Source organism: Narcine bancroftii, chromosome 8 (genome assembly GCF_036971445.1).
Source record: "Narcine bancroftii isolate sNarBan1 chromosome 8, sNarBan1.hap1, whole genome shotgun sequence".
Lineage (NCBI taxonomy): Eukaryota > Metazoa > Chordata > Chondrichthyes > Torpediniformes > Narcinidae > Narcine > Narcine bancroftii.
Window position 1 is genome coordinate 5835893 of NC_091476.1, and position 24235 is coordinate 5860127.

The window sequence follows — 24235 nt, forward strand, 5'->3', positions numbered from 1 at the left end:
AACCGTGTCTGCCTGTCCCGCATCGGACTTGTCAGCCACAAACGAGCCTGCAGCTGACGTGGACTTTTTACCCCCTCCATAAATCTTCGTCCGCGAAGCCAAGCCAAAGAAGAAAAAAAGAAGACATGACATCTAACACAAACCAGAGATTTTTTTTTTCCCTGTGGGCTGGACAGCAATTTCTGTACTCATAACTAAAAATAAACTGCAAATGCAACTATAACTATACAGTCATAAATAATTCACATGCGAGTCCCTAAATCAGTCTCTGAATGTATGTTGTTCAAGAGTCTGATGGTTGAGGGGTAGAAACTCTTTCTGAACCTGGTGGTGCAAGTCCTGTGATCCCTGTCCCTCCTGCCTGATGGCAGCAGCGAGAACAAAGCATGGTGTGGATCCTTAATAATTCATGCTGGTCTCCAATGGCAACGTTCTATATAAATTATGCTCAATGATAGGGAAAGTTTTGCCTGTGATGTACTGGTTTGTTTCTACTACGTTTTTGCAGGATTTTTCACTCAGAGATATACCAAGCTGTGATGCAGCCAGCCAGCATACATCCATAGAAGTTTGTCAAGGTTTTCAATTACCCCCTGTACTCCCCCATCTCCTCCTATACTCCACTAATACTGAACCCCGCAGGCCCCAGAGGATGTAGAGGTATTTTCTTCATAATAACATTGATATAATGTGCCCAGGACAGGTCTTCCTAGATCAGGGGTGGCCAAACATTTTTAGTTGTGGAAAAATGTAAAGAGTCAAGTGCCAAACTATGTTAAGCCCACAATCGGCACTTTTAACAAACCGCTTACTATTCACTGGACACAACATTGCATTCTTTAACTCCCCAAACACCACCCAGCTAAACCCCCTGACCTTCTCATGCCACACAGGTAATCCTGATGCTCTCAATCTCCTCCTGTGTCTGAGATTCATCACTCATAGACTGATGCTTAACACACCCAAGCATCTGCGCTATTACTCCCGCACGTGGCATCACTTACGTCATCAATGGTGGCCAGCGCCGCTCCCTACAAAGGTAAGTACGCAACCACAACAACATCATGGCCTAGTTTGATAATTCAAGGAGCAAATAAGAGCAAGCACAGCCAAACGCATCATGGGTTCTGACCTCCCAGCCATTGACATCCTTATGACTCAATGCCTTATGGCCGCAGTCATTAGGGGCCCTTATCCCCATAGTCACAGCTTCTTCACACATTTCTCTTCAGGACAAAGATACAAAAGCCTGATAATCTGGCACCTTTAGGTTCAAGTACAGTTTTTAATCTCATTGCATATGAAGCTTCCCTAATTATAAACTACACTGAGACCATAGAAAGACCTGTCTGCACACTATATTTTCCAGCACCAATTGTGACTATTTATCTTTTATATTTATTATCTTTAGGTACAGAGTACTTTAATGTATATTGTAGTTGGTGTGTCTTATGCACCTGCGTTTCCCTGGTGCTGGCAGAGTGGTTCCAGCTGTGTGTGGGATTATGGGTAATGGAGAAGGCCATTGCTTCCACATTGAGCCACCGCTACAAGCTGCCAGGGTGCGGCCTGACCAGATGCAAGAGGCACTGCCATGTCAGGAATTAGATGGGGAGGGGGGGTAGAGGGCACACGGCAGACAGCCAGGACTAGGAGTGAGGCGAGATGAGGACAGTGGCCCCCCCCCCCCCCTTCTTTTAAGGTTTGTGATTTTAGCATATTATCACCTTTAATCAGGGTTATTAACAGACTGTCAGTGTGGTATCTCAGAGCCGCTGAACAAAAATGAAAATGTTTCTCAATTCATTGATCTTAAATGTGGGGTCCTTGAAATTTTGCAGCCTGTAACATGCTACTTTTGTTAATCCGGCCCTGCCTTTTAGGGAAGGAAATCTCTCCTTTCCCAACACAAACCTCAGACCCAATGCACAGTCAATTCTGAAAATCAAATACAGTTATTTGGACTGCCAACTTGTGATGAAGTCTTCAGAAATTTTAATAGCTTTAAAGCAACAATTGCATATTAAATGCATCAATTTATTCACATACACTGCTCTGTTTAATACTCTCAAGGGAAGAAGAGTTTGTGGCCAAGGACATAGTTGTATATTCTTCCCACTGAGAATACACTCACACAAGACATGCTTTATCCTTTGTGTTCTTTATTTACTCTATTGTGTCCCACAATGCAAAGCTGTTATCTGACATCCCATGCACACATGTTCCAACAACAGTCACAACAGATGATTCAATGAGGTCTTGTAGAAGTGTTTTCAGAATACAGTGCACGTAGCTAACCAGATGCTCTTGATAGAGGAGAATTATGTGGGTTCAGGTGAACACTTGGATCAAGAATTGGAGTACTTGACAGGAAAAGGAGAAACCTTTTTCAACTTGAGGGTTTGGCACAGTGATCACATTGCATATGCAAATCCTAAGGTGGTATGTGAGTGGAAATAAAAAGTTTGAAAATCATTGTTTTAATCGTACCTCATGGACTCGTTATGTGCATGGTTTCCTAACTCCAAAGGAAATGGGCCAATGACAATTTTTCTCAAGCAAAATAATTCAGTAACAATTGGGTCAAGAGCAGTGATTCTCAGCCTTCCCTTCCCACTCACATCCCACCTTAAGTAATCTCTTACTAATCACAGAGGACCGATGGCCTAGTGAGTGGAAAGAAAAGGTTTGAAAACAGCCAGGCACTTTAACACAGCTACTGGCAATGCAAAAACATTGATAGAAAATTTATTATGGAAATTCCATCCCATTAACTTTTCCACCAGGACCCCTACACATTTTTATAAAGTGCTGCAGTCTAAATTGGCCTAAAGAATACAACACTCCCTCTCTGACAAAGTCTGCAATGCAAGGAGGCTGTGTAAAAGTGCCCTTGTGTAAATGACCACACCAGAGGTAAGTATGCTCATTTTTTATAATAATTCAGCTGTTTCTGTGTAAAACTCGCTACTGATGTAGACTTTCCCTCCCTGCCTTTAATTTACTGGTATCAATTACCTGTTCATGATCATTTCTCTTTGTCTTATATTTCCAGTCCTTTTTTTTTTATTTTATTTTTTTTTTTTAATTTTTTTATTTTTCACACCATAAATCACATTAGCCATGATATACACTATTTCTTTTTCACATATACAGTGACTTTTTCTCCCCCCCCCCCTTTCCTCCCAAACCACCCCCCCACCCCCCCCTCTCATCCATTTTAGGTATACAATCTAGGTTGCATTAAGCCAGTCAGACAATGTTGTCATTCAACAAAATTACACCAGAAATTCTACTGAGTCCATTCTTTTCTTTCCTTCTCCTTCCATCAACTTAGGTACTGTTTGTCCCCGGTAGGTTTTCGCTATTGTATTTAATGTAAGGCTCCTATACTTGTTCGAATATTTCAATCTTATTTCTTAACCAATATGTTATTTTTTTTAATGGAATACATTTATTCATTTAAATTTGGTAGTTTCTTCCTTTTAATTTGGTTATGTATTCCATTAATATTTAAAGACATATAGTTCAGCGTAGCCCTTTTATATTTTGTTTATCTTCTCTTTCCGTTTTTCCATCATTACCTTTCCTCCTTTTCCATTTCTGTTTTCTTATTTTCAACTCTTTATAAGACAACATTCCTACAACATCTAACATTTTCCTTATTCTCCTATTTCTATCTTATTTATCCCCAATCTCCCCTTCCCCTCCTGAGTTGTCCTTTATCCCTTGTCGGACAACCACATCTCCCCTCTCCATTTGGATTTGCGAATCCACTCGCAAGCGTCAATTGATTTTGCAGTGACCGCTATTTCCCCCCACCCCGCCTCCCCCAGAAAAGATTTCACTTTTCATATGTCACAAAGGTCACTCTTTTAATTCCCTCCTTATTCTCTCTATTCCATTACCTTCCCTTATTAATTCTTGTCTATACTATCTATATTTTCCTCTAAGTACAGATACATTCATGTATGCTCATTGTCTCTATTCACTCTTATACCTCTTTACCCGCATACATATCAATCGTGGTCATTTTTACTCTCATTACCCGTCTTCCTCCCTCAGTCTATTTTTGTAATTGTTCTGCAAATTTTCGTGCTTCTTCTGGATCCGAGAATAGTCTGTTTTGTTGTCCTGGAATAAATATTTTCAATACCGCTGGATGCTTTAGTATAAATTTATACCCTTTCTTCCATAAAATCGCCTTTGCTGTATTGAACTCTTTTCTCTTCTTTAGGAGTTCAAAACTTATATCTGGGTAAATGAAGATTTTTTGCCCTTTATACTCCAGTGGTTTGTTGCCCTCTCTTACTTTTTCCATTGTCTTCTCCAGTACCTTTTCTCTTGTAGTATATCTTAGGAATTTTACTACAATAGATCTTGGTTTTTGTTGTGGTTGTGGTTTAGAGGCCAATGCTCTATGTGCCCTTTCTATTTCCATTTCATGCTGTAGTTCTGGACATCCTAGGGTCTTAGGGATCCACTCTTTTATAAACTCCCTCATATTCTTGCCTTCTTCATCTTCCTTAAGGCCCACTATCTTTATGTTATTTCTTCTGTTATGGTTTTCCATTGTATCTATTTTTTGAGCTAGTAGTTCTTGTGTCTCTTTAGTTTTTTTATTAGATTTCTCCAATTTCTTTTTTAAGTCTTCTACCTCCATTTCTGCTGCTACTGCCCGCTCTTCCATCTTGTCCATTTTTTTTCCCATTTCTGTTAAAGTCATCTCCATTTTATTTATTTTCTCTTCTGTGTTGTTTATTCTTTTTCTTAAATCCTTAAATTCCTGTGTTTGCCATTCTTTAAATGACTCCATGTATCCTTTAATAAGAGCAAGTATATCCTTTACCTTGCCTATCTTTTCTTCTTCTATTTCACTGTACTCTTCCTCTTCTTCTTCCTCTGGGTTGACCATCTGTTGTTTCTTTGTTGCCCTTTCCTCCTCTTCTTTCTTGTTTCTATTGTCTTCTGTGGTCTCTTCTTGCTGCAGGTGTTTTGCAGCTGTCGTTGCCGGCTGTGGAGATCGACTCCCCAGCTGGTCCCCCCTCCCGTCGGTGTGTTTCTTTTCATTCGCATCGCGCATGCGCGATACTTCGCGCATGCGCGGTTGCGCACTTTTACTCGGCTCAGCGAGCCATTTTTGTAGTCCATTATTTACCGACCTGAGGGAGCGGGTTTCTCTCTCCGCAGCGGGCCTCTTCGGACAGGTAAGGCCTTCACCTTTTTCCTCCTTTGTCTTCTCTTCCTCTCTTCTTGCCGTTGCTTTCGATTTTTCTTTTTTTGTCGCCATCTTCTTTCCACCTTTATACTCACTTTTCTGTAACTTTTATTTCTGTGCCTTTGTGTTTTCTCTTGTTTTTCCCGACTTTTCTGGAGAGGGCTGGAGTTCACCGTCCGGCCACTACTCCATCACGTGACTCCTCTTATATTTCCAGTCCTGATGCAATTTGAAACAACATCGCTAGATGGACACTAAATATCTAATTAACAGCTATTTGACAGCAAAGAATTGTTTGCTTTCACAGAATGACAATCTAGCCACATTTTGATGATTTAATCACTTTTTGTAAATTGATTGATGTAATTTATTGATTTACCTAACATTCAGAACTATTTTAAAACTTAATTGACATTAATTTGAGGAATATTTTGTTTAAGAAGTCCAAAAGCTCACATTTTGTCTTTGGCATGGAGTAGAACTCTGAAACTGGATTTTAATGTGAGCAGTCCACTCCTTGAATACTGCATTGGTTTAGGCTTATTAGAGAAATATGAGAAAGGATCATGTGACTGAGTCAAGAGATAATAAAACATTTGGATAAAGTTAATCTGGATAATAAAAGTTCATGGTAATATATTGGTGTGAATAGAAGATTGGCAGGTAAACAGGAACAGGAGTGAAGATGAAATAGGCCTCTATCTGGTTGGCAAGAGTAGTGAGTGACATGCTAGGAATCAGAGATAGGGTCCCAACCTCTCTTAAGTTGACTTGGAGGACGACCTGAAGATGGATGGGAAAGTGAGTTGTGAAGAGAACATGCAGAAGTTTTGATGGATGAGTAGTGAGATTTGGTGAAGATCTAGCAAATAGAGTATATTGTAGGCAAGTGTGAAAACGCCGATGCTTTGGGTGATGTGCTTTTTTTTTGTGTTGAAAAGGAAAAATATCCCAACTGCTGAGGAGTCGAGGGGTCTAGATATTTCAGTGCATGCTTCACAAAAGGGTAACTGCAGTTACTGCAATTTATGAACACTACAATGTGTTGTGGATGATTGGTGGAGGAACTGAATATAAGAGACCTCCTGGCTGAATATCCTAAAACCAATTTTAAATGTCTCAGATTAATGTTTGACCAGTGGCGGTATGCCATTAGGCAGGTGAACCGGCCCCGCTTGTAACACACGTGGTGGAGCCGGCCAAAATGGCGCCATCGGGGGTTTCCTCCTGACCTCGGCACTGGGCTCAGAAGCCTGCGCTTGGTGACCCACGTGACACCCTGGTGATGTTGAGGGCCCCCAGTGTGGTTCTCAGTCAGGTCCAGGCTGGGAGTATAAGACCAGCCACGCAGCCCGCAATAAATCAATTTTGCTCACTGAACTCAACCCATCTGGTTGTGCGATCCCTCAGTTAGCAGTGTAGCCGCCGCTACAATTGGTGACCCTGACAGGTTCAAACGTCTTTGAACCCAACATGAACGACGCTTCGATCAATGCTATAGCCATCAAGTTTCCTGATTTCTGGGTTCAGGAGCCGGAGACCTGGTTCAGCTACGCAGAGGCTCAGTTTCACCTCCGCCAGATTTCATCGGATTTGACCAAGTTTTACCATGTGGTTGCCGTCCTGGACCAGGCCACCGCCAAACAAGTGCTGCACCTCGTTCAGCATCCACCCATGGAAGATAAGTAAGGGACCATCAAGCAGGTGCTCACTGGCTCGCTTGACCTCTCTAGGCGCCAGTGTGCCACCCGGATACTGCACCTCGACGCCTTGGGGGAACAGAACACCAATCGAGTTGATGGATGAGATGCTCGCACTCATGGGCGATCACACCAACTGCCCACTCTTCGAGCGTATCTTTCTCAACCATCTGACTGAAGACATCTGGCCATTACTGTAGAGCTTTGTCGACCCTAGGAAGATCGCTCAAAAGGCTCAGGAGCTATGGCTCGAACGATTCCCAGAGGGCTCAGCAGTCCAGCAGGTTACGAGTCACGGGCATGACCACGCCAAGCCTTTCTCTAGCGCTGCAGTGGAACACCCGGCCCCTGCAGGGGCATTAAAGAGCAGAGCCAGAAGCAAGTCATCCACTTCAGGCCTCTGCTTCTTCCACCAGCTGGGGAGCCAAGGCTCGGAAGTGTCGTCAGCCCTGCTCATTCCAGGGAAACGAGCCGGCTGGCTGCTGTTAATGACAGCGATGGCTGGTCAAGAACAGCCTTCTCTACATGCGGGATTCAGTCAGCGGCCGACGCTTCCTCATCGACACCGGGGCCCAGATCAGCGTCATCCCGGTCACATCCATCGAGTCCCAGAACTGGCCTTAAGGATCTCCCCTCCATGCAGCCAATTTGTCGGAGATCCAAACGTATGGAGACAAGACCGTCCACTTCCAGATCAGCCAGCGGAATTTCTCGTGGAGGTTCACCAATTTGTCCCTCCCAACCTCCATCCTGGGGGTTCCTCCTCGCCCAAGGATTCCTAGTCGACATTCGAGGTAGGTGAGTGGTAGATGCACGTACCTTCCAATCTGTTCGCCTCAACGCCTCCCGCACAGAGCAGCCACAGATGGCCATGGTCAGCATGCCCAAGGACAAGTTTCAGCGTATCCTGGACAAGTTCCCGTCCCTCCTCAAGCCGCAGTTCTTTTCCGCCTCACCATGCCACAGGGTGTTTCATTACAACCCCACTCAAGGCCCGCCGGTCCATGCCAAGGCCCGCCGGTCCATGCCAAGGCACGCCGGCTCCTGCCAGATAAGCTTCAGATAGCTAAGGGAGAGTTCTCGCATCTGCAGGAGCTGGGGATCATTCAACGCTCTGACAGTCCTTGGACCTCACCACTCCACCTGGTCCTGAAAGCCTCCGGCGGCTGGCACACCTGTGGTGATTATTGACAGCTTAACGATGTGGCAGTACCTGACTGTTACCGGTTTCCTCACATCCAGGACTTTACGGCCAACCTGCATGGCGAGAGGGTATTCTGCAAGGTCGACCTGGTGCGCGGGTATCACCAAATCCTGGTGCACCTGAGTACACACCCAAAACGGCCATCATCACCCCCTTCGGTTTGTTCGAGTTCCTACGCATGCCAATCGGGCTCAAGAACACTGCCCAGGCCTTCCAGCGCCTCCTGGACACGGTGGTCAGGGATTTGAATTTTGTATTCATTTACCTGGACGACATCCTTATTGCCAGCAGAGACCGGGCACAACACAAGTCTCACCTGCGCACCCTCTTCTCCCGACTGGCTGACTTTGGCCTAACGATCAATCCGGCCAAATGCCAGTTCGGGAAAGAGTCCATTCAGTTCCTGGGCCATACCACCACAACCGAAGGAGCTACACCTGCCGCTACGAAGTTCGCTGTAGTCAGGGAGTTCCCACGCCTGGACAACCACAAGAGGCTACAGGAGTTCGCGGGTATGGTCAATTTCTATAACCGCTTCATTCCAGGTGCTGTGCGCATCATGCAGTCGCTCTTCACCCTCATCGTAGCCAAAGACAAGACAGGACACTCGGCTGGACTCCAGAGATCAGCAGGGCATTCAAAGCCACAAAGGATGCCCTCGCGAAGGCTACCCTGCTCGTCCACCCACGCACCAATCTGCATATGGTGCTCTCCGTCAATGCCTCTGCCACAGCTGTCAGTGCTGTCCTGGAGCAGCAGGTGAATGGACAGTGGAAACCACTGGCATTTTTTAGCCGACTTCTTCGCCTGCCAGAGCGCAAGTATAGTGCTTTCGATCGTGAGTTGCTGGGCATGGCTTGCGTCATTTCTGCTATTTCTTGGAGGGGAGCCCTTTCACCATTTTTACCGACCACAACCCCCTCACTCAGGCACTCGCTATGGCAAGAGATCCCTGGTTGGCCCACCAACAGCATCACCTCTCCTTTGTGTCGGAGTTCACTACTGACATTTGGCACAAGGCGGGGAAAGACAACGTGGTCGCCGACACACACTCACGACCAGCAATTTGCGCGCTGATAACCGGCCTTGACTTCGACCAGCTCGCCCGAGACCAGAAGTCCGATGAGGAGACGCGAACCTTCAGGACTGCCATCACGGGCCTGTGGTTCCAGGACCTCCCAACTCCTCATGGTGAGGGCACCGTCCTGTGCAATGTCTCCATGGGCACCCCTCATCCAGTGGTTCCCCAGCAGTGGCGCAGGCAAGTCTTCCACCATATCCATGACCTTTCCCACCCTTGCATCAGGTCCATGGTCCGTATGGAGGCAGAACGTTTCGTCTGGCACGGGCTTCGGAAGCAGATTGCGGACTGGGCCAGAACCTGCACCCATTGCCAGCTTTCCAAGGTACACAGGCACACCAGAGCGCCCGTACAAGATTTCAAACATGTCCGGGAACGGTTCAGCCACATACATGTGGACATCTTGAGACCCTTACCCATTTCCCGAGGTAACCGTTACCTTTTCACAGTGGTAGACCGCACCATTCGTTGGCCCGATGCCTCCACGGACTCCTGCTCCCGAGCGCTTTTGAACGGTTGAGTTGCCCGGTTCGGTGTCCCAAACCACCTCACCGGTGATCGGGGTGCCCAGTTCACCTCTGCGCTCTGGACACAGCTCGTCAACAGGCTGGGGATCAAACTACATCACACCACGGCCTATCACCACAGGTCAATGGGCTAGTCGAGCGATTGCACTGCCACCTTAAGTCAGCACTTATGGCCCGCCTCTACAAAGACCATATGAAGGGCCGTACAAAGTTGTCCAGCGTTCAGGATCCACTTTCACACTGGACATCGGTGGTAAGAGGGAACTGTTTACGGTGGACAGGTTAAAGCCAGCCCACCGAGCCAGTAGTTGTGGCCCAACCCAAGAAGCGAGGTTGCCCGGAAAAAAAGGACATTGGCGCCGGTTCTGGGGGGCTGGGGCTATGTGGCGTTGTCCCATTAGGCAGTCGAAACGGCCCCGCTTGTCACGCTCTTTCAAGATATTGAGCTAATTTCCAAGCCATGGAGCTATTGTAGAGAATTAGTCATGAAGTGGCAAGTTGGCTGTAAGTTTAGCTAATGACAGTGTGTTTTACTTGAGATGGGGCGGTTATTCCATTTTTATGTGGAATGCTGCGTCCTGTCTCTTTCAGGAAGTTCATTAATATATTGGAAGTTCAGAGAAGGCTGGCAAGACTGGCCGAGTTGTCTTGTGGAAAGACTAGAGTTGGGTTGACTGGAGTTTAGGATTGAAATGTGGTCTAGAGAATTATCCAACAGGTTGGAGAGGAAACTGCTCCCAACCAAGGATATCCAGCTGGCTGGGCTGCACATGGTTTGATCAGGCGCTGGGAGCGGCCCTGCTCGCACCCTCCCCACCCCTGACGGCGGTGGAGAATGGAGGCAGACTCGTACCGAGCGTCGTCGCCGGCCGTGGTGAATGTACGCGTCATCAGCTTGCTGCGCACCTCCGTGTCGGAGAAGAAGTTCAACCGCAGCCTCGCCGTGTCCGAGTTCAAGTGTAAATTGGAACTGATTGTGGGCTCTCCTGCCTCGTGCATGGACCTGGAGTTATTCACCGCAGATGACAAATTCATTGGCTTGCTGGACCAAGATGATGCACTGCTAGGATCCTATCCTGTAGACGATGGCTGTCAGATACATGTGATAGACAAAAGTGGAGTGAAGATGGGAGAATTTGAGGATGTCTCTAAAGTTACTAAGTATGAAATGTCCAATGAAGCCTATGAAGAAAGAACACATTCGGCTCGTTTGTTTCTGAAACACAGCAAGCTAGGCTTGTTTAACGAGGAGCAGAGAGCAAAGAAAGAGTTGGAGATGGAGCAGAGACACCAAGAGGAGAAAACTCGGGCAGAAGGCTCAAGGTGTGAGGTCCTAATATCAGGACATGCAACCAAACGAGGCACTGTGATGTATGTTGGTCAAACGGAGTTTAAAGCAGGATACTGGATTGGATTGAAATATGATGAACCTTTGGGGAAACTCGATGGGAGCGTAAATGGAAAAAGATATTTTGAATATCAGTACAAATATGGAGCATTTGTCAAGCATCCATCACTTCTTCCATTTGCAGCATTTGAAGTATTCCGACTTCAGCAACTGACACTAAATACTTGAAAATCCAGATAGAATTTGCAAAGTACATCTCAGTTTAACAAAAAGGTGTTGTTGAAGGGACACTGTAAAATCTGAATTGTAAAATTACTGGTCCAAATGTAACCAATTCCTTGTCCTAACTCGAGATAGTTTTTGTGAAGCAAAGAGTTGCCTTTTTATACTTGCTGTAATGAACAGAATTGCAAAATACACAAGTTTCAGCTGAAGAAAATTATCTCTTGATTGACGAAGTCACTTCAGATCAAACAACCACACGTGTGTGGCAATGAGCACCGAACAACCACATTGCTAGGTTTTCTTTGATTTATTGTTAGGAGACTTGGAGATCTAGACTCTAAATGTTGAAATCTTGCCCACGCTATTAAAGTCGCAGACTACATTGTATCAGCTGTGTGAACGAATGCATATTTGATTATTTTTACTTTCCATGTTTACACCACTTGATAGACTTTAAAGTTTATTATGTTGCTTAACCTCCATTTGAAAGATGAGCAAGTGACTGAAATGTTCGCCGGGGTGTCCACGTAACATGTGTTTTGGGGTTTTTTTGCCTTGATTTTTACTGGTGCTGGATTTAAAACCAAACCCTAATGAACCATGTTCATTTATTTCACTCCACACTTTGCTCTCGAAGTTTGTTACTGATCAGTTGCTGTATTAATAGTACGTTTTAAATGTATTTGATAATTGGCTGCACTGTTTTTCTTGCGACAAGGTTTCTGTCCAGACCAGTTTCTTTTCCATTTGGGAAACTGGAGCAATAAAAAGCATCTTTGCCCTTGTGGCAGCTTCTCCTTGAAAGAAACAACCATGGATAATCCGGACATTTGCTCCTGTTGGGTCTTCTGACCAAAAGTCATTGCCCCACCTCAATCAGGATGAGCTCACACACATGGACCTGAACCAGCCCCTCCAGCCGGCGGCTGCATCAGGTCCAATGGGTGGAGCAGCGGGCTCTGCTCCCACCCGACTGCGAGATTGAAGCCGAGCTCCGTCCAGGTCGCAAACCGCGGGCAACGCTGGAGAGCCAGTGGTAAGGTGTGGGACGGGGCGGGGGGGACACACCCAGGGGCTCGGGGGAGTTGGAGGGGGGAGACATACCCAGGGGCTCGGGGGAGGGGGAGGGGGGAGACATTCCCAGGGGCTCGGGGGAAGACACACCCAGGGGCTCGGGGGAAGACACACACCCTGGGGCTGGGGGGGGGCACACACACACCCTGGGGCTGGGGGGGGGGGCACACACACACCCAGGGGCTGGGGGGACACACACACACACCCAGGGGCTGGGGGGGGGACACACACCCAGGGGCTGGGGGGGGCCACACACCCAGGGGCTGGGGGGGGGGGACACACACCCAGGGGCTGGGGGTGGGGGGGACACACACCCAGGGGCTGGGGGGGGGGACACACACCCAGGGGCTGGGGGGGGGACACACACCCAGGGGCTGGGGGGGGGGGACACACACCCAGGGGCTGGGGGGGGGACACACACCCAGGGGCTCGGGGTGGGGGGGGGGACACACACCCAGGGGCTCCAGGGGGTTGAGGAGCGGCCGCTGGGACATGAAAAAGGTCTCATTCACTTGGACTCGCAGCCACTGAACTGGCTCCTCGCGTCGTTGTGTTGCGATGTTTTGAAGTGTTAGAATGTGGAGCCGGAGAAAATGACCTGAAAATACGGGCGACCGTGAAGATAAAGAATGAGATTTGTTGGGGGGTGAGGGGTGACTGTTTTGAAGTCTCTTCCTCAAAAGGCGATAGAAACGGTGTCCTTGAAATATTTTCAAGGCAGTGGTGGACAAGGGAGCGAACGATAACGGATGGTAGACACATGTAATGTTGATATTGGGTCAGGTCAGCTGTGATCTTGGATCCTTCTACAGCACAAGGCGCAGGTGTAGCCTGAAGACCAAAATGTGTATGTTTACTGGTATAAAGTGAGTTGACAATTGATGTTGGTGTGGCTGGAGGGCGCCCATTACTGTCGTGAATGATGGCAAATGGTGTGCCTGTAACTTCTCAAAATGCATTTAAACTCTTACACTCACAATCCTAGGATTGTGGGCTGGAAAATTGGAACTTGATGGCTGATATCTCGTTAGACTGTGCACTCCGATGACCTCTGTTCTGTCCTTGGCTCAAACTCTTCTTCCTCAACCGAATTAAACAGGGCAAATTTATCCTTATTTATTTATCCTTCATTTGTTCAAAGGATAGTAATTTATTTCCTGAAAAGCAATTTTCTATTCTTTTGATCCTTTTTTCTCCCATTCTCTAAAGGAAAGGTTATCTATTGTAAAAGGGATTAACTGATTTTGCGTCAGTATTAGTTTTGGTAGTTGGTAATTTGTTTTATTCCTTTCTACATGAATCTTCTTCCAAATATTGAGCAGATGATGTAATACTGGAGAATTCCTACGTTGTACCAATTTTTCATCCCATTTATATAATATATGTTCGGGTATCTTCTCCCCTATTTTATCTAGTTCTAATCTAGTCCAATCTGGCTTTTCCCTTGTTTGATAAAAATCTGATAGGTATCTTAATTGTGCGGCTCTATAATAATTTTTAAAGTTTGGCAGTTGTAAGCCTCCTTGTTTATACCATTCTGTTAATTTATCTAGTGCTATCCTCGGTTTCCCCCCCTTTCCATAAAAATTTCCTTATTATTTTCTTTAACTCCTTGAAGAATTTCTCCGTCAAGTATATTGGCAATGCCTGAAATAGGTATTGTATACTTGGGGAAATGTTTGTTTTAATACAGTTTATCCTTCCTATTAGTGTTAATGGTAAATCTTTCCAATGCTCTAAGTCGTTCTGTAATTTTTTCATTAGTGGATAATAATTGAGTTTATATAGATGGCCAAGGTTTTTATTTATTTGTATACCTAGGTATTGCATTGCTTCCATTTGCCATCTGAATGGTGATTCTTTCTTAAATTTTGAGAAATCCGCATTATTCATTGGCATTGCTTCACTTTTATTTGCGTTAATCTTGTATCCCGACACTTCTCCATATTCCTTCAATTTCTTATGTAATTCTTTTATTGATAATTCTGGTTCTGTTAAGTATACTATAACATCACCTGCAAATAAACTGATTTTATATTCCTTGTCTTTTATTTTTATCCCTTTTATTTTATTTTCTGTTCTTATCAATTCTGCTAGTGGTTCTATAGCTAATGCAAACAATAAGGGTGATAGTGGGCATCCCTGCCTTGTTGATCTGCTTAACTTAAATTGCTTTGATATATATCCATTTACTGTCACTTTCGCCAATGGCCCCTTATATAATGCTTTAATCCAATTAATATACTTCTCTGGTAAACTGAATTTTTGCAATACTTTGAATAAATAATTCCATTCTACTCTGTCAAAGGCCTTCTCTGAGTCTAAAGCAACTGCTACTGTTGGAGCTTTATTCCCTTCTACTGCATGAATTAAGTTAATAAATTTACAAATATTGTCTGTTGTTCGTCTTTTTTTAATAAATCCAGTTTGGTCTAGATTTACTATTTTAGGTACATAGTCGGCTAATCTGTTTGCTAATAGTTTAGCTATTATCTTATAATCTGTGTTAAGTAAAGATATTGGTTTATATGACGCTGGTGCGAGTGGATCTTTCCCTGTCTTTGGTATTACTGTAATTATTGCTGTTATACATGAATCTGGTAAGCTTTGTGTTTTATCAATCTGGTTGATTACATCCAGGAGGGGCAGAATTAATAAGTCTTTAAATGTTTTATAGAATTCTATTGGGAATCCATCCTCTCCTGGTGTTTTATTATTCGGTAGTTTTTTTTTATTATCTCTTGTATTTCTACTATTTCAAATGGTTCTGTTAATTTATTTTGTTCCTCTATTTGTAATTTTGGTAGTTCAATTTTAGTTAAAAATTCATCTATTTTGTCTTCTTTCCCTTCGTTTTCAGTTTGGTATAATTGTTCGTAGAATTCTCTGAAGTTTTCATTAATCTCTGTTGGATTATATGTGATTTGTTTGTCTTTTTTCCTTGATGCCAATACCATTCTCTTAGTTTGTTCTGTCTTAAGCTGCCATGCTAGAATTTTGTGCGTTTTTTCCCCTAGTTCATAATATTTCTGTTTTGTCTTCATTATGTTCTTCTCCACCTTGTATGTTTGTAGTGTTTCATATTTTATTTTATCTGCCAATTCTCTTCTTTTAGTTGTATCTTCCTTCATTGGTAATTCTTTTTCTATATTTGCTATTTCCCTTTCCAACTGCTCTGTTTCCTGATTGTAGTCCTTCTTCATCTTGGTTACATAACTTATTATTTGCCCTCTGATGAACGCTTTCATTGCGTCCCATAGTATAAACTTATCTTTCACTGATTCCGTATTTATTTCAAAGTACATTTTAATTTGTCTTTCAATTAATTCTCTAAAATCCTGCCTTTTAAGTAGCATGGAGTTTAATCTCCATCTATACATTCTTGGAGGGATGTCCTCTAACTCTATTGTCAATATCAGGGGTGAGTGGTCCGATATTATTCTAGCTTTATATTCTGTTTTTCTTTCTCTGTCTTGCATACGAGCTGATAACAGGAATAGGTCTATTCTTGAGTATGTTTTGTGTCTACCCGAATAATATGAATATTCCTTTTCCTTTGGATGTTGTTTCTTCCATATATCCAAAAGTTGCATTACTTGCATCGATTTAATTATAAATTTGGTTACTTTGTTCTTTCTGTTAATTTTTTTCCCAGTTTTATCCATGTTTGAATCCAAATTAAGGTTGAAATCCCCTCCTATTAGTATGTTCCCTTTTGTGTCTGCTATCTTCAAAAAAATATCTTGCATAAATTTTTGATCTTCTTCGTTAGGTGAATATACATTGAGTAAATTCCAAAACTCCAAATATATCTGACATTTTATCATTACATATCTCCCTGCTGGATCTATTATTTCCTCTTCTATTTTAATTGGTACATTTTTACTGATTAATATAGCTACTCCTCTAGCTTTTGAATTATATGACGCTGCTGTTACATGTCCTACCCAATCTCTCTTTAATTTCTTGTGCTCCATTTCAGTTAAATGTGTTTCTTGCACGAATGCTATATCAATTTTTTCTTTTTTCAGTAAATTTAGCAGTTTCTTCCTTTTGATTTGGTTATGTATTCCGTTAATATTTAAAGTCATATAGTTCAACATAGCCATTTCATACTTTGTTTAACTTTCCTTTCCGTTTCCTCATCACCACCTTATCCATTTCTGCTTTCTTGTTTTGAACACTTTATAGGACAACATTTCTAAAACATCAAACATTTCCCTTATTCTCCTATCTAAAATTTCTTTAACCCCATTATCCCCTCCCTTCCTGAGTTGCCCTTTATCCCTTGTCGGGCAACCACATCTCCCCTCTCCATTTGGATTTGCGAATTCACTCGCAAGTGTCAACTGATTTCGCAGTGACCGTAACTCCTCCCCACCCAGCCCCCCCCAGAAAAGATTCTAATTTTCATAAACAACACTCTCTTAATTCCCTCCTTACTTCCTCTCTTCGCTTTCTTTCCCTTATTAATTTTTATCTATACTCTATATATTTTCCTTTAAATATGCATACACTCATGTACACACATATATATACACACACACACATATATATATATATATGTCCATATACGCACATACATATAGTTCGTGGTCATTTTTACTCTCGTTACATGTCTTCATCTCTCTGCCTGTTTTGTAGTTGTTCTGCAAATTTTCGTGCTTCCTCCAGATCTGAGAATAGTCTGTTTTGCTGCCCTGGAATAACTATTTTAAGTACCGCTGGGTACTTTAGCATAAATTTATATCCTTTTTTCCAAAGGATCGTTTTTGCTGTATTAAACTCCTTTCTCTTCTTCAGGAGTTCAAAACTTATGTCTGGATAGAAAAAAAATTTTTGACCTTTGTATTCCAGTGGCTTTTTGTCTTCTCTTATTTTCTTCATTGCTTTCTCCAATATATTTTCTCTTGTTGTATATCTTAAAAATTTTACTAAGATGGATCTTGGTTTTTGTTGTGGCTGTGGTTTCGGGGCTAATGTTCTATGTGCCCTTTCTATTTCCATTTCTTCCTGTAATTCTGGTCTTCCTAGGACCCTGGGGATCCAATCTTTTATAAATTCTCTCATATTCTTGCCTTCTTCATGTTCCTTAAGGCCCACTATCTTTATATTATTTCTTCTATTATAATTTTCTATTATATCTATCTTCTGAGCTAACAGCTCTTGTGTCTCTTTAACTTTTTTTATTTGATTCTTCTAATTTCTTTTTTAAGTCCTCTACTTCCATTTCTACGGCTGTTTCTCGTTCTTCCACCTTGTCCACTCTTTTTCCTATATCTGACATGACCATCTCTATTCATTTTTTCTTCTGCACTTTTAATTCTTCTTTTTATTTCACTAAATTCTTGTAATTGCCATTCTTTTACTGATTCCATATATTCTTTTAAAAAAAAATATCCATTGTCTTGGCTTTCCCTTCTTCCATTTCTGTGTTCTTCTTCTTCTTCTGGGTTGGTCATCTGTTGTTTCCTTGTTTTCTTTTTACTCTCTTCTTTCTTGTTCTCGTTGTTTTCTATGTTCTCTTCTTGTTGTTGTGCTGTGGCTGTCATTCTCAGCTGTGGAGATCGACTCCTCAGCTGGTCCCCCCTCCCGTCAGTGTTTTTTTTTCATGCGCGGTTGCGCACTTTTACTTGGCTCCGCGAGCCATTTTTGTACTCCCGAGCTCGGGACTTCCACTGACCTTGGGGAGCGGGCTTCTCTCTCCGCGGCGGGCCTCCTCGAACAGGTAAGGCCTTCACCTTCTTCTTCCAACGTTCTTCTTCTCTTCTTCCTGTTGCCTTCGACTTTTCTTTCTTCGCTGCCATTTTCTTCCCACCTTTACTTTCACTTTGTTTTAATTTTTATTCTTGTACCTTTGTGTTTTGTGTATTTTTTTAAAAACTTTTCCGGAGAGGGCTGGAGTTCCCTGACCGGCCACTACTCCATCACATGACTCCTCGCCATAGGCATATCTAGGGTATGGCAACCATGGCACTTGCCCTTGGTATCACATGAAAGGGGGGGGGGGGGGGGGGGGATGCCACTGTCCTCTCCTTGCCCACCCAATATTGAAGTCCAGAGCCGAACAAAGAATCTCCATCTGACAAAAGAACTTCCGAGGTATGGACCACAGAATGTAGATCTTTCATGACATTGTCATATTTTGCTTTCTGTGTCAGACAAGTTGAACTGATTTGTTAACAGGCAATTAAGAGACTCTGGAAGCTTATGGTCTGGTCTCATTGTAAAGCTAATTCTAGCCATGAATAGATCAACACACTAGATAAAACAAAGAGCTGTGTGGTCAGGATCAAGGGCAAACATCCAATTTTCAATATCACGAGAGGCTTGTTCACCAGTGCACAATTAAACAGAAAGAGATGTCCTATTCAAGTGGGCTTCAGGTTCCAGAATGGCCCAACAATGCAGAGACAGCAAACACTCAAACTTAAATAGTGATGAATGGCCCTGAAGTACATTGTTACCACTTGTGGGGCAATAAACATGATCTTGATTTCTTCTTTTTCAATATTTTTATTGGTTTTATCAAATAAATGTTACATGGTAGATGACAGAGTATTGAAACATCCGTTGCATTAAAAAAAACCCACGAAAGTAATGATCAAAATATCAATCCCCTCCATTCTGAGGCTACTGACTAACACAGACAGTCCATTACTAATGATAAGATATAAAGAAGGTAAGCATTGGGATATAAAACCAGAAACTAGTTAATCTTAGAAATTTTGAAAGAAAGGAACCCCATAAAGAAACCAAGTTGAGATTCATTTGATTTGGGGACAGAGAGGTGACATGTGGAATTGCGTTCTTGTATTCCATTTGAGAAAATTACTTTTAATCTACATAATAAATTTCATTTTTTCTTAAATATGGAGCCTATATTTACAGTCTGTTGGTTTGAAGGTGTGAGGGATTCTTGAAGGCCCATCCCGTGGGTAACCCTCAACTCCATTATTGTCTGTATTGAGAAGAATAATTCCTTTTGGCATTCTCTGTTTTTCTTTCTATATTTAGTTTAGGGGTGGTGGGTGGGAAGGGATGAGGGTTTTGAGAGAGAAATACCACATGTATATTTTTTTAAATATTCCTTTATTGACTATATATGTAGGGATGTGGTTTTAAAATTCTTAAATAAAATTTTAAAAAAGATTCATTTCAATAGTGGAGCATCTAATTTTTTCCAAAGTCAGGCATGCCATCATATCAGACAACCATTGAGTGGAAGGGACAGCATCTTTCCATCTCATTGATATGGCCCTACTCGCTATGAGGGAGGCGAGGGCAATGACCTGGGATTGTGAATCGGTCAGAATTAAACCCGTTGGCCCATTTATACCAAAGAGAGCCAAAAAGGATTTGGAGTCCAATTATTATTAAGAACTAAAGACAAGGTATGAAATACTCCTTCACAAAAATTGGAAAGAGAAGGACATGTCCAGAACATATGATACAGTGGAAACCTTTTTCAGTTGTACATTTATCACATTTAGAATAGAATTTAGCCAATTGGATTTTGGAATAGTTGGCCCGGTCGGTGTACAACCTGAAACTGTACTAATGAATGTCAACCACAAAGAGAGGATGAATGCACTCGACTCAGAATAGAATTCCATATAGTTTCAGAAAATATCTGTTGAAAATCCTGTTCCCATAGATTTTTAAATTCTGCCCAGGGAACTGTCCCTAAAATTTAGAAGTAATTCATAAAGAGCGGATACCACCCCTTTATAATTAATAGGTCATATGCATTAAATGGTAGGCTATTGAGATGTGCAGAGCAACAAAGGGATTTAGGAGTGATGGTAAATAGTACCCTCAAGGCTGATACTCAGGTAGATGGTGTGGTGAAGAAGGCATTTGGAATGTTGGCCTTCATAAATCGGAGTATTAAATTCAAGAGTAGGGAGGTTATGATGAAATTGTACAAGGCATTGGTGAGGCCAAATTTGGAGTACTGTGCACAGTTTTGGTCACCAAATTATAGGAAAGATATCAACAAAATAGAGAGAGTGCAGAGAAGATTCATGAGAATGTTGACAGGATTTCAAGGTTTGAGTTACAGGGAAAGGTTGTGCAGACTGGGGCTTTTTTCTCTGGAGCGTAGAAAATTGAGGGGGACTTGATAGAGGTGTTTAATATTTTAAAAGAGACAGACAGAGTAAATGTGGATAGGCTTTTTCAATTAAGAGTGGGGGAGATTCAAACTAGAGGGCATGGTTGAAGGGGGAAAATTATAAGGGGAACATGAGGGGAAATTTCTTTACGCCAAGGGTGGTAGGGATGTGGAATGAGCTTCCGACAGACGTGGTCGAGGCGGGATCATTGGTTACATTTAAGGAAAGACTGGATCGTTACATGGAGAGGAGAGGACTGGAGGGGTATGGACCGGGTGCTGGTCAGTGGGACTAGGAGGGTGGGGATTTGTTACGGCATGGACTAGTAGGGCCGAACTGGCCTGTTTTGTGCTGTAAGTGGTTATATGGTTATAAATCATCCCTATCTTATTAGGTTCTGGGTCTTCAGGGATCTTCAATATTAAAGAATTTAAAAAGCTCCCAACCTGTAAATAATGAAAGATATCTAGGTATTGTGAATTTGGTGGATAATTATTCAAGAGATAAGGTTTTGGTCATTTAAAAATCTAAAAATAAAAGGGACTGGATTCCTAAATTTGACCAATAATAATAAGTGATATCTTGAACCAAAGGTTTAAAAAAAAAAATGACCTAATATTGGACTAATTAATAAAAATCGATGGGACCCAAAATGTTTCTAAAATTGAAACCAGATTCTCAACGTATAACAAAATTATCAGTTAATTTGGAGGCCAAAAAAGGTAAAGGTGCTGCAAGTATCGAAAGAAGGGAATATTTTTTGGTGGATTTAACATGACCTCTATCTCAGCTGATGGCTCTTTGAATGGTGCAGCCAGATTTGCATGCAATCAATTTTCATGGAAGCTTCCTGATCTCTGTATTTGGTTGGAAGGATATGTAACTTTTCCTTTCTGCTTAAAGGTGTGAGTAAGTTGTCCAGTAGCAGTTGCAATGACTCGTCAACAGATTTGGTGAGCAATGAATGGCAAGCACATGTCACTGTGATGTGAATGCACACTGTTCTGTCCAACTCATGATTCTTTCATTCAGTTCTCAATGATCAAAGCTATCACCTCTCCTTCAGCCAGAGAACAAAACAGCCAGAATACACATGGGGTTGTCTGATCTCAGAACCCAAGCAGGCACTGGACAAAGTGGTGACTCTCTGCCTTACAGTAGACAAAGGTCAAAGAATTTTGTGCATGTTGCCTTCTAAATATAGTGTTTCGTGCCAATAATGCAACCTTTAACCTTTAATAAATGTCTCAACGTCAGAAACAGGAGATCACCTGTTAGGAATTTAGGGTATTTCTCTTTTTTTTCCCTCCAGCCCATAAATCTTATTGGGGCATTCCTTCCATCATGGCCATTAATTCCATTGTACCAAAGGATGATAATATACTATAGCCAGGAAAATAATCAGAAAATGGCAGATGTAATGTATGATGATCGGGGTGGATGTAAACTTAATCATCGTGGGTATTAGAGAACATAACAGAGATGCAGTGCCCTTCATAATGTTTGGGACAAAGGCACTTTTTTCCTTTATTTGCCCCTATGGTCAACATTTTGAAATTTGTAATCAAGCAATTCACATGTAATTGAAATGCACATTCCAGATTTCATTCAAGGTTATTTGTCTATGTTTTGGTTTGATCATGTGGAAATTACAGCACTTTTTTATATATATATATATATATATATATAAAAGTATATATATATATATTTGTACGTGTTTGTGTAAAATATCTCTCGCGTGATCTCTCTCTTCTCTCCCCACCCCCCCCCCCCCCCACACACTATTTCAGGGCACCATGATGCTTGGGACATTTAAATGATGCAGGTATAAGACAACTAGGCTTTGTTCAAATATTAATATCAATATTAATCATGGCTTCTTTGACTTTCTGGTTAGAGGGTGCCCAGTCAGAAGATGAAGTGTTGTTCCTCCAATTCACCGGTGGTCTCAGTCTGGCAGTGCATGAGACCATGGATAGACATGTTGGCAAGGGAATGGGATGGAGAATTGGAATAAGTGATCACTGGGAGATCCACACTATATTTTTTTGGATAGAGCCAAGGTACTCAACAAAGCGATCTTCCAGTCACTCAGATGTAGAGGAGACCACAGCGGGAACATTGGATGCAGTAGATGACCCCTGAATATTCACAAGTGAAATGTTGTTTCACTTGGAAGGACAGTTTGGGGCCGTGAATGGTGCTGAGGGAGGAGGTGTGGGCACAAGTGGAGCATCTCCTGTGGTCACAGGAGCAGGTCCCAAGGGGATGATCGGTGGGGAGGGAGGAGTGAACAAGGGAGTCACTGAGGGAGCGGTCCCTGCAGAAGGCGGAGAGGGGAACGTGTGACTAGTGGTGGGATTATGTGTTGGATGACGGATTCTTAAATGTGAGATTATTGAGGCCATCTCCTGTACAGCTTTTCCTACAGTGACCCAAGCATGTCTCCGCTGCTTTAGACACATAGGACATTCCTCTACATGAAAACTTTCTCTCCCTTTATCATCTCTATACTCTGTGGGAGTCTTGTTTCCACCTGAGAACTAATGTTTAAGTTGCCAGATAGCAGATGGCCTGAAACTAAATTGTGGGTGTAGTTCTGCTGGGATCCAGTAACATTGCAATTCAATGCATGCTGCAGTAGAAGTGATATTTACCCCCAAAACAGGCGACACCTTTCATTTCTATGCCAATGTTCTGTTCCATCTTTAACTCCTGACATCATTACTTCAAACAAGCCTCTTTTAAACTGCAGCACTTGGGTAGTCCTCCTGGGACCTGGATACGATTACTGGGGCAAAGATGCTGAAAGCACCTTTTAAATTTCAGGGGGAATCAACCCATTAAGTCACCAACCCAGCGACTTAAAGGGGATCCTGCCCTTGCAATGATGTGTCACGTACTCACCAGATGTTCAGATGCTGGCTGCCCTGTCACGCACGCAAGTGCTGATGTTACTGGAATAAGCGGTTTGGCCATTTTTAAAATCGCCTGTGGACGGGACATGGGGTTCCCCGACTCCCTCTGAGGTAGGTCAGGGACCCGGTTGGATTCCGATGGGGTTGACCGGGTCAGACCCTTTATAACTCCTGTGTAACTGAGGCGCTAACTGGGCAAATTGCCCAGTTAACCCCATTTCTCACGGCAGTTTGAAAGGGCCTACACTCAGCTGACACTGTTCTGCACTGCATGAAGTTTTAGTTTGTTGTCTCATGTGTTGTATTTGCCTTGTTCATTTCAGAATGGTAACTTCAAGTCTTGTTGAAATTACAACACAGTCCTTGGTTGCTTTATTTAATAGATACCATTAGATAGAAATGAAAAGTAAATACTGAGATGTACAAGACTGAAATATAATCATTTTAATTGTAATTGAGTTTAATTTCATCATACCACAGTCCCAACAAGGGCCTGTATATTGAATGGGGTGATTAGCCTCGTACTGCCCCTACATCTTGTGGTCGTATGAAAGGTGTGCAGGCCTTGATTTTCCAATCTTTCTTCCCTGATTCTGCACATTCTTAAATGGGGGACTAAAAAATTTATTCTATTACATTCGACATAGGATTGGCTAAAAGACAAAAATAAAGTTTTCTGTCAATGGCAAATGAGTGAGTGACAAGGGTGCATTTCTTTCTCCAGACTTGATGCTCTCCATCCATTATTAAAATGTATTGAAGCATTATGAAAGTCGTGCACTTGTATCACAGAATGGATCAGCACAGTACAGGAAGTGGTCAT

At 42.7% G+C, this 24235-nt stretch overlaps 1 protein-coding gene and 1 pseudogene across 5 annotated transcripts in view; both read left to right on the top strand.

The window, feature by feature from the left end:
* LOC138740299 (ectodysplasin-A-like) overlaps nt 1-24235 on the top strand; it is a 126736-nt gene that overhangs the window by 62103 nt on the left and 40398 nt on the right. The gene's annotated exons all lie outside the window — the stretch shown is intronic.
* On the top strand, nt 10566-11306 carry LOC138740709 (tubulin-folding cofactor B pseudogene; annotated as a pseudogene).